The sequence below is a fragment of the Heptranchias perlo genome, chromosome 7 (genome assembly GCF_035084215.1).
Source record: "Heptranchias perlo isolate sHepPer1 chromosome 7, sHepPer1.hap1, whole genome shotgun sequence".
In the NCBI taxonomy this organism is placed as follows: domain Eukaryota; kingdom Metazoa; phylum Chordata; class Chondrichthyes; order Hexanchiformes; family Hexanchidae; genus Heptranchias; species Heptranchias perlo.
This window is the reverse complement of record NC_090331.1, coordinates 78,449,620-78,460,119: the sequence shown is the minus strand read 5'-3', so window position 1 is coordinate 78,460,119 and position 10,500 is coordinate 78,449,620.

Sequence of the window (10,500 nt, the reverse complement as noted above, 5' to 3'; positions counted from 1 at the left end):
CAGACTGTGTTACTGGGGACACGCACTCCGGGTACAGACTGTGTTACTGGGGACACACACTCCGGGTACAGACTGTGTTACTGGGGGACACGCACTCCGGGTACAGACTGTGTTACTGGGGACACGCACTCCGGGTACAGACTGTGTTACTGGGGGACACGCACTCCGGGTACAGACTGTGTTACTGGGGGACACGGACTCCGGGTACAGACTGTGTTACTGGGGGACACGCACTCCGGGTACAGACTGTGTTACTGGGGGACACGCACTCCGGGTACAGACTGTGTTACTGGGGGACACACACTCCGGGTACAGACTGTTTTACTGGGGACACGCACTCCGGGTACAGACTGTGTTACTGGGGGACACGCACTCTGGGTACAGACTGTGTTACTGGGGGACACGCACTCCGGGTACAGACTGTTTTACTGGGGGACACGCACTCCGGGTACAGACTGTGTTACTGGGCACACACATTCCGGGTACAGACTGTGTTACTGGGGGACACACACTCTGGGTACAGACTGTGTTACTGGGGGACACACACTCCGGGTACAGACTGTGTTACTGGGCACACACATTCCGGGTACAGACTGTGTTACTGGGGGACACACACTCTGGGTACAGACTGTGTTACTGGGGGACACACACTCCGGGTACAGACTGTGTTACTGGGGACACACACTCCGGGTACAGACTGTGTTACTGGGGGACACACACTCTGGGTACAGACTGTGTTACTGGGGGACACGCACTCCGGGTACAGACTGTGTTAATGGGGACACGCACTCCGGGTACAGACTGTTTTACTGGGGGACACACACTCTGGGTACAGACTGTGTTACTGGGGGACACGCACTCCGGGTACAGACTGTTTTACTGGGGGACACGCACTCCGGGTAGAGACTGTGTTACTGGGGACACACACTCCGGGTACAGACTGTGTTACTGGGGGACACACACTCTGGGTACAGACTGTGTTACTGGGGGACACACACTCCGGGTACAGACTGTTTTACTGGGGGACACGCACTCCGGGTACAGACTGTGTTACTGGGGGACACATACTCCGGGTACAGACTGTTTTACTGGGGGACACGCACTCCGGGTACAGACTGTGTTACTGGGGGACACGCACTCCGGGTACAGACTGTTTTACTGGGGTACACGCACTCCGGGTAGAGACTGTGTTACTGGGGGACACGCACTCCGGGTACAGACTGTGTTACTGGGGGACACGCACTCCGGGTACAGACTGTTTTACGGGGGGACACACACTCCGGGTACAGACTGTGTTACTGGGGGACACGCACTCCGGGTACATACTGTGTTACTGGGGACACGCACTCCGGGTACAGACTGTTTTACTGGGGGACACGCACTCCGGGTACAGACTGTGTTACTGGGGGACACACACTCCGGGTACAGACTGTTTTACTGGGGGACACGCACTCCGGGTACAGACTGTGTTACTGGGGACACGCACTCCGGTTACAGACTGTGTTACTGGGGACACGCACTCCGGGCACAGACTGTGTTACTGGGGACACGCACTCCGGGTACAGACTGTGTTACTGGGGACACACACTCCGGGTACAGACTGTGTTACTGGGGGACACACACTCCGGGTACAGACTGTGTTACTGGGGGACACACACTCCGGGTAAAGACTGTGTTACTGGGGGACACGCACTCCGGGTACAGACTGTGTTACTGGGGACACACACTCCGGGTACAGACTGTGTTACTGGGGGACACGCACTCCGGGTACAGACTGTGTTACTGGGAGACACGCACTCCGGGTACAGACTGTGTTACTGGGGACACACACTCCGGGTACAGACTGTGTTACTGGGGGACACGCACTCCGGGTACAGACTGTGTTACTGGGGACACACACTCCGGGTACAGACTGTGTTACTGGGGACACACACTCCGGGTACAGACTGTGTTACCGGGGGACACACACTCCGGGTACAGACTGTGTTACTGGGGGACACGCACTCCGGGTACAGACTGTGTTACTGGGGACACGCACTCCGGGTACAGACTGTGTTACTGGGGACACGCACTCCGGGTACAGACTGTGTTACTGGGGACACACACTCCGGGTACAGACTGTGTTACTGGGGGACACGCACTCCGGGTACAGACTGTGTTACTGGGGACACGCACTCCGGGTACAGACTGTGTTCCTGGGGACACGCACTCCGGGTACAGACTGTGTTACTGGGGGACACGCACTCCGGGTACAGACTGTGTTACTGGGGGACACGCACTCCGGGTACAGACTGTGTTACTGGGGGACACACACTCTGGGTACAGACTGTGTTACTGGGGGACACGCACTCCGGGTACAGACTGTGTTACTGGGGGACACGCACTCCGGGTACAGACTGTGTTACTGGGGGACACGCACTCCGGGTACAGACTGTGTTACTGGGGGACACGCACTCCGGGTACAGACTGTGTTACTGGGGGACACACACTCCGGGTACAGACTGTTTTACTGGGGACACGCACTCCGGGTACAGACTGTTTTACTGGGGGACACGCACTCTGGGTACAGACTGTGTTACTGGGGGACACGCACTCCGGGTACAGACTGTTTTACTGGGGGACACGCACTCCGGGTACAGACTGTGTTACTGGGGACACACATTCCGGGTACAGACTGTGTTACTGGGGGACACACACTCTGGGTACAGACTGTGTTACTGGGGGACACACACTCCGGGTACAGACTGTGTTACTGGGGACACACACTCCGGGTACAGACTGTGTTACTGGGGGACACACACTCTGGGTACAGACTGTGTTACTGGGGGACACGCACTCCGGGTACAGACTGTGTTAATGGGGACACGCACTCCGGGTACAGACTGTTTTACTGGGGGACACACACTCTGGGTACAGACTGTGTTACTGGGGGACACGCACTCCGGGTACAGACTGTTTTACTGGGGGACACGCACTCCGGGTACAGACTGTGTTACTGGGGACACACACTCCGGGTACAGACTGTGTTACTGGGGGACACACACTCTGGGTACAGACTGTGTTACTGGGGGACACACACTCCGGGTACAGACTGTTTTACTGGGGGACACGCACTCCGGGTACAGACTGTGTTACTGGGGGACACATACTCCGGGTACAGACTGTTTTACTGGGGGACACGCACTCCGGGTACAGACTGTTTTACTGGGGTACACGCACTCCGGGTAGAGACTGTGTTACTGGGGGACACGCACTCCGGGTACAGACTGTGTTACTGGGGACACGCACTCCGGGTACAGACTGTTTTACGGGGGGACACACACTCCGGGTACAGACTGTGTTACTGGGGGACACGCACTCCGGGTACATACTGTGTTACTGGGGACACGCACTCCGGGTACAGACAGTTTTACTGGGGGACACGCACTCCGGGTACAGACTGTGTTACTGGGGGACACACACTCCGGGTACAGACTGTTTTACTGGGGGACACGCACTCCGGGTACAGACTGTGTTACTGGGGACACGCACTCCGGTTACAGACTGTGTTACTGGGGACACGCACTCCGGGCACAGACTGTGTTACTGGGGACACGCACTCCGGGTACAGACTGTGTTACTGGGGACACACACTCCGGGTACAGACTGTGTTACTGGGGGACACACACTCCGGGTACAGACTGTGTTACTGGGGGACACACACTCCGGGTACAGACTGTGTTACTGGGGACACACACTCCGGGTACAGACTGTGTTACTGGGGGACACACACTCTGGGTACAGACTGTGTTACTGGGGGACACACACTCCGGGTACAGACTGTTTTACTGGGGGACACGCACTCCGGGTACAGACTGTGTTACTGGGGGACACATACTCCGGGTACAGACTGTTTTACTGGGGGACACGCACTCCGGGTACAGACTGTGTTACTGGGGGACACGCACTCCGGGCACAGACTGTTTTACTGGGGGACACACACTCCGGGTACAGACTGTTTTACTGGGGGACACGCACTCCGGGTACAGACTGTGTTACTGGGGGACACGCACTCCGGGTACAGACTGTGTTACTGGGGGACACGCACTCCGGGTACAGACTGTTTTACTGGGGGACACGCACTCCGGGTACAGACTGTGTTAGTGGGGACACGCACTCCGGGTACAGACTGTGTTACTGGGGACACACACTCCGGGTACAGACTGTGTTACTGGGGGACACGCACTCCGGGCACAGACTGTGTTAATGGGGACACACACTCCGGGTACAGACTGTGTTACTGGGGGACACGCACTCCGGGTACAGACTGTGTTACTGGGGGACACGCACTCCGGGTACAGACTGTGTTACTGGGGGACACACACTCCGGGTACAGACTGTTTTACTGGGGACACGCACTGCGGGTACAGACTGTGTTACTGGGGGACACGCACTCTGGGTACAGACTGTGTTACTGGGGGACACGCACTCCGGGTACAGACTGTTTTACTGGGGGACACGCACTCCGGGTACAGACTGTGTTACTGGGGGACACGCACTCTGGGTACAGACTGTGTTACTGGGGGACACGCACTCCGGCTACAGACTGTGTTACTGGGGGACACGCACTCCGGGTACAGACTGTGTTACTGGGGGACACCCCTCCGGGTACAGACTGTGTTACTGGGGGACACGCACTCCGGGTACAGACTGTGTTACTGGGGGACACGCACTCCGGGTACAGACTGTGTTACTGGGGGACACGCACTCCGGGTACAGACTGTGTTACTGGGGGACACACACTCCGGGTACAGACTGTGTTACTGGGGGACACGCACTCCGGGTACAGACTGTGTTACTGGGGACACGGACTCCGGGTACAGACTGTGTTACTGGGGGACACGCACTCCGGGTACAGACTGTGTTACTGGGGGACACGCACTCCGGGTACAGACTGTGTTACTGGGGGACACGCACTCCGGGTACAGACTGTGTTACTGGGGACACACACTCCGGGTACAGACTGTGTTACTGGGGGACACGCATTCCGGGTACAGACTGTGTTACTGGGGGACACGCACTCCGGGTACAGACTGTGTTACTGGGGGACACGCACTCCGGGTACAGACTGTTTTACTGGGGGACACGCACTCCGGGCACAGACTGTGTTACTGGGGACACGCACTCCGGGTACAGACTGTGTTACTGGGGGACACACACTCTGGGTACAGACTGTGTTACTGGGGGACACGCACTCCGGGTACAGACTGTGTTACTGGGGACACACACTCCGGGTACAGACTGTGTTACTGGGGGACACACACTCCGGGTGCAGACTGTGTTACTGGGGACACACACTCCGGGCACAGACTGTTTTACTGGGGGACACGCACTCCGGGTACAGACTGTGTTACTGGGGACACACACTCCGGGCACAGACTGTTTAACTGGGGGACACGCACTCCGGGTACAGACCTTATTATTGGGGGACACACACTCCGGGTACAGACTGTTTTACTGGGGGACACGCACTCCGGGTGCAGACTGTGTTACTGGGGACACGCACTCCGGGTACAGACTGTGTTACTGGGGGACACACACTCCGGGTACAGACTGTTTTCCTGGGGGACACGCACTCCGGGTACAGACTGTGTTACTGGGGACACGCACTCCGGGTACAGACTGTGTTACTGGGGACACGCACTCTGGGTACAGACTGTTTAACTGGGGGACACGCACTCCGGGTACAGACTGTTTAACTGGGGGACACACACTCCGGGTACAGACTGTTTTACTGGGGGACACACACTCCGGGTACAGACTGTTTTACTGGGGGACACGCACTCCGGGTACAGACTGTTTTACTGGGGGACACGCACTCCGGGTACAGACTGTATTATTGGGGGACACACACTCCGGGTACAGACTGTGTTACTGGGGACACACACTCCGGGCACAGACTGTTTAACTGGGGGACACGCACTCCGGGTACAGACTGTGTTACTGGGGGACACGCACTCTGGGTACAGACTGTGTTACTGGGGGACACGCACTCCGGGTACAGACTGTGTTACTGGGAGACACGCACTCCGGGTACAGACTGTGTTACTGGGGACACACACTCCGGGTACAGACTGTGTTACTGGGGGACACGCACTCCGGGTACAGACTGTGTTACTGGGGACACACACTCCGGGTACAGACTGTGTTACTGGGGACACACACTCCGGGTACAGACTGTGTTACCGGGGGACACACACTCCGGGTACAGACTGTGTTAGTGGGGACACGCACTCCGGGTACAGACTGTGTTACTGGGGACACACACTCCGGGTACAGACTGTGTTACTGGGGACACGCACTCCGGGTACAGACTGTGTTACTGGGGACACACACTCCGGGTACAGACTGTGTTATTGGGGGACACGCACTCCGGGTACAGACTGTGTTACTGGGGACACGCACTCCGGGTACAGACTGTGTTACTGGGGACACGCACTCCGGGTACAGACTGTGTTACTGGGGGACACGCACTCCGGGTACAGACTTGTTACTGGGGGACACGCACTCCGGGTACAGACTGTGTTACTGGGGGACACACACTCTGGGTACAGACTGTGTTACTGGGGGACACGCACTCCGGGTACAGACTGTGTTACTGGGGGACACACACTCCGGGTACAGACTGTTTTACTGGGGACACGCACTCCGGGTACAGACTGTGTTACTGGGGGACACGCACTCTGGGTACAGACTGTGTTACTGGGGGACACGCACTCCGGGTACAGACTGTTTTACTGGGGGACACGCACTCCGGGTACAGACTGTGTTACTGGGCACACACATTCCGGGTACAGACTGTGTTACTGGGGGACACACACTCTGGGTACAGACTGTGTTACTGGGGGACACACACTCCGGGTACAGACTGTGTTACTTGGGACACACACTCCGGGTACAGACTGTGTTACTGGGGGACACACACTCTGGGTACAGACTGTGTTACTGGGGGACACGCACTCCGGGTACAGACTGTGTTAATGGGGACACGCACTCCGGGTACAGACTGTTTTACTGGGGGACACACACTCTGGGTACAGACTGTGTTACTGGGGGACACGCACTCCGGGTACAGACTGTTTTACTGGGGGACACGCACTCCGGGTACAGACTGTGTTACTGGGGACACACACTCCGGGTACAGACTGTGTTACTGGGGGACACACACTCTGGGTACAGACTGTGTTACTGGGGGACACACACTCCGGGTACAGACTGTTTTACTGGGGGACACGCACTCCGGGTACAGACTGTGTTACTGGGGGACACATACTCCGGGTACAGACTGTTTTACTGGGGGACACGCACTCCGGGTACAGACTGTGTTACTGGGGGACACGCACTCCGGGTACAGACTGTTTTACTGGGGTACACGCACTCCGGGTAGAGACTGTGTTACTGGGGGACACGCACTCCGGGTACAGACTGTGTTACTGGGGACACGCACTCCGGGTACAGACTGTTTTACGGGGGGACACACACTCCGGGTACAGACTGTGTTACTGGGGGACACGCACTCCGGGTACATACTGTGTTACTGGGGACACGCACTCCGGGTACAGACTGTTTTACTGGGGGACACGCACTCCGGGTACAGACTGTGTTACTGGGGGACACACACTCCGGGTACAGACTGTTTTACTGGGGGACACGCACTCCGGGTACAGACTGTGTTACTGGGGACACGCACTCCGGTTACAGACTGTGTTACTGGGGACACGCACTCCGGGCACAGACTGTGTTACTGGGGACACGCACTCCGGGTACAGACTGTGTTACTGGGGACACACACTCCGGGTACAGACTGTGTTACTGGGGGACACACACTCCGGGTACAGACTGTGTTACTGGGGGACACACACTCCGGGTAAAGACTGTGTTACTGGGGGACACGCACTCCGGGTACAGACTGTGTTACTGGGGACACACACTCCGGGTACAGACTGTGTTACTGGGGGACACGCACTCCGGGTACAGACTGTGTTACTGGGAGACACGCACTCCGGGTACAGACTGTGTTACTGGGGACACACACTCCGGGTACAGACTGTGTTACTGGGGGACACGCACTCCGGGTACAGACTGTGTTACTGGGGACACACACTCCGGGTACAGACTGTGTTACTGGGGACACACACTCCGGGTACAGACTGTGTTACCGGGGGACACACACTCCGGGTACAGACTGTGTTACTGGGGGACACGCACTCCGGGTACAGACTGTGTTACTGGGGACACGCACTCCGGGTACAGACTGTGTTACTGGGGACACGCACTCCGGGTACAGACTGTGTTACTGGGGACACACACTCCGGGTACAGACTGTGTTACTGGGGGACACGCACTCCGGGTACAGACTGTGTTACTGGGGACACGCACTCCGGGTACAGACTGTGTTCCTGGGGACACGCACTCCGGGTACAGACTGTGTTACTGGGGGACACGCACTCCGGGTACAGACTGTGTTACTGGGGGACACGCACTCCGGGTACAGACTGTGTTACTGGGGGACACACACTCTGGGTACAGACTGTGTTACTGGGGGACACGCACTCCGGGTACAGACTGTGTTACTGGGGGACACGCACTCCGGCTACAGACTGTGTTACTGGGGGACACGCACTCCGGGTACAGACTGTGTTACTGGGGGACACGCACTCCGGGTACAGACTGTGTTACTGGGGGACACACACTCCGGGTACAGACTGTTTTACTGGGGACACGCACTCCGGGTACAGACTGTGTTACTGGGGGACACGCACTCTGGGTACAGACTGTGTTACTGGGGGACACGCACTCCGGGTACAGACTGTTTTACTGGGGGACACGCACTCCGGGTACAGACTGTGTGACTGGGGACACACATTCCGGGTACAGACTGTGTTACTGGGGGACACACACTCTGGGTACAGACTGTGTTACTGGGGGACACACACTCCGGGTACAGACTGTGTTACTGGGGACACACACTCCGGGTACAGACTGTGTTACTGGGGGACACACACTCTGGGTACAGACTGTGTTACTGGGGGACACGCACTCCGGGTACAGACTGTGTTAATGGGGACACGCACTCCGGGTACAGACTGTTTTACTGGGGGACACACACTCTGGGTACAGACTGTGTTACTGGGGGACACGCACTCCGGGTACAGACTGTTTTACTGGGGGACACGCACTCCGGGTACAGACTGTGTTACTGGGGACACACACTCCGGGTACAGACTGTGTTACTGGGGACACGCACTCCGGGTACAGACTGTTTTACTGGGGACACGCACTCCGGGTACAGACTGTTTTACTGGGGACACGCACTCCGGGTACAGACTGTTTTACTGGGGACACGCACTCTGGGTCCAGACTGTTTTACTGGGGGACACGCACTCCGGGTACAGACTGTTTTACTGGGGACACGCACTCCGGGTACAGACTGTTTTACTGGGGACACGCACTCTGGGTCCAGACTGTTTTACTGGGGGACACGCACTCCGGGTACAGACTGTTTTACTGGGGACACGCACTCCGGGTACAGACTGTTTTACTGGGGACACGCACTCCGGGTACAGACTGTTTTACTGGGGACACGCACTCCGGGTACAGACTGTTTTACTGGGGGACACGCACTCCGGGTACAGACTGTGTTAGTGGGGGACACGCACTCCGGGTACAGACTGTTTTACTGGGGACACGCACTCCGGGTACAGACTGTGTTAGTGGGGGACACGCACTCCGGGTCCAGACTGTTTTACTGGGGGACACGCACTCCGGGTACAGACTGTTTTACTGGGGACACGCACTCCGGGTACAGACTGTTTTACTGGGGACACGCACTCCGGGTACAGACTGTTTTACTGGGGACACGCACTCCGGGTACAGACTGTTTTACTGGGGACACGCACTCCGGGTACAGACTGTTTTACTGGGGGACACGCACTCCGGGTACAGACTGTGTTAGTGGGGGACACGCACTCCGGGTACAGACTGTTTTACTGGGGACACGCACTCCGGGTCCAGACTGTTTTACTGGGGACACGCACTCCGGGTCCAGACTGTTTTACTGGGGACACGCACTCCGGGTACAGACTGTTTTACTGGGGGACACGCACTCCGGGTACAGACTGTTTTACTGGGGGACACACACTCCGGGTACAGACTGTTTTACTGGGGACAAGCACTCCGGGTACAGACTGTGTTACTGGGGACACTCACTCTGGGTACAGACTGTGTTACTGGGGACACACACTCCGGGTACAGACTGTTTTACTGGGGGACACGCACTCCGGGTCCAGACTGTTTTACTGGGGACACGCACTCCGGGTACAGACTGTGTTACTGGGGACACACACTCCGGGTACAGACTGTTTTACTGGGGGACACACACTCCGGGTACAGACTGTTTTACTGGGGGACACGCACTCCGGGTACAGACTGTGTTACTGGGGGACACGCACTCCGGGTACA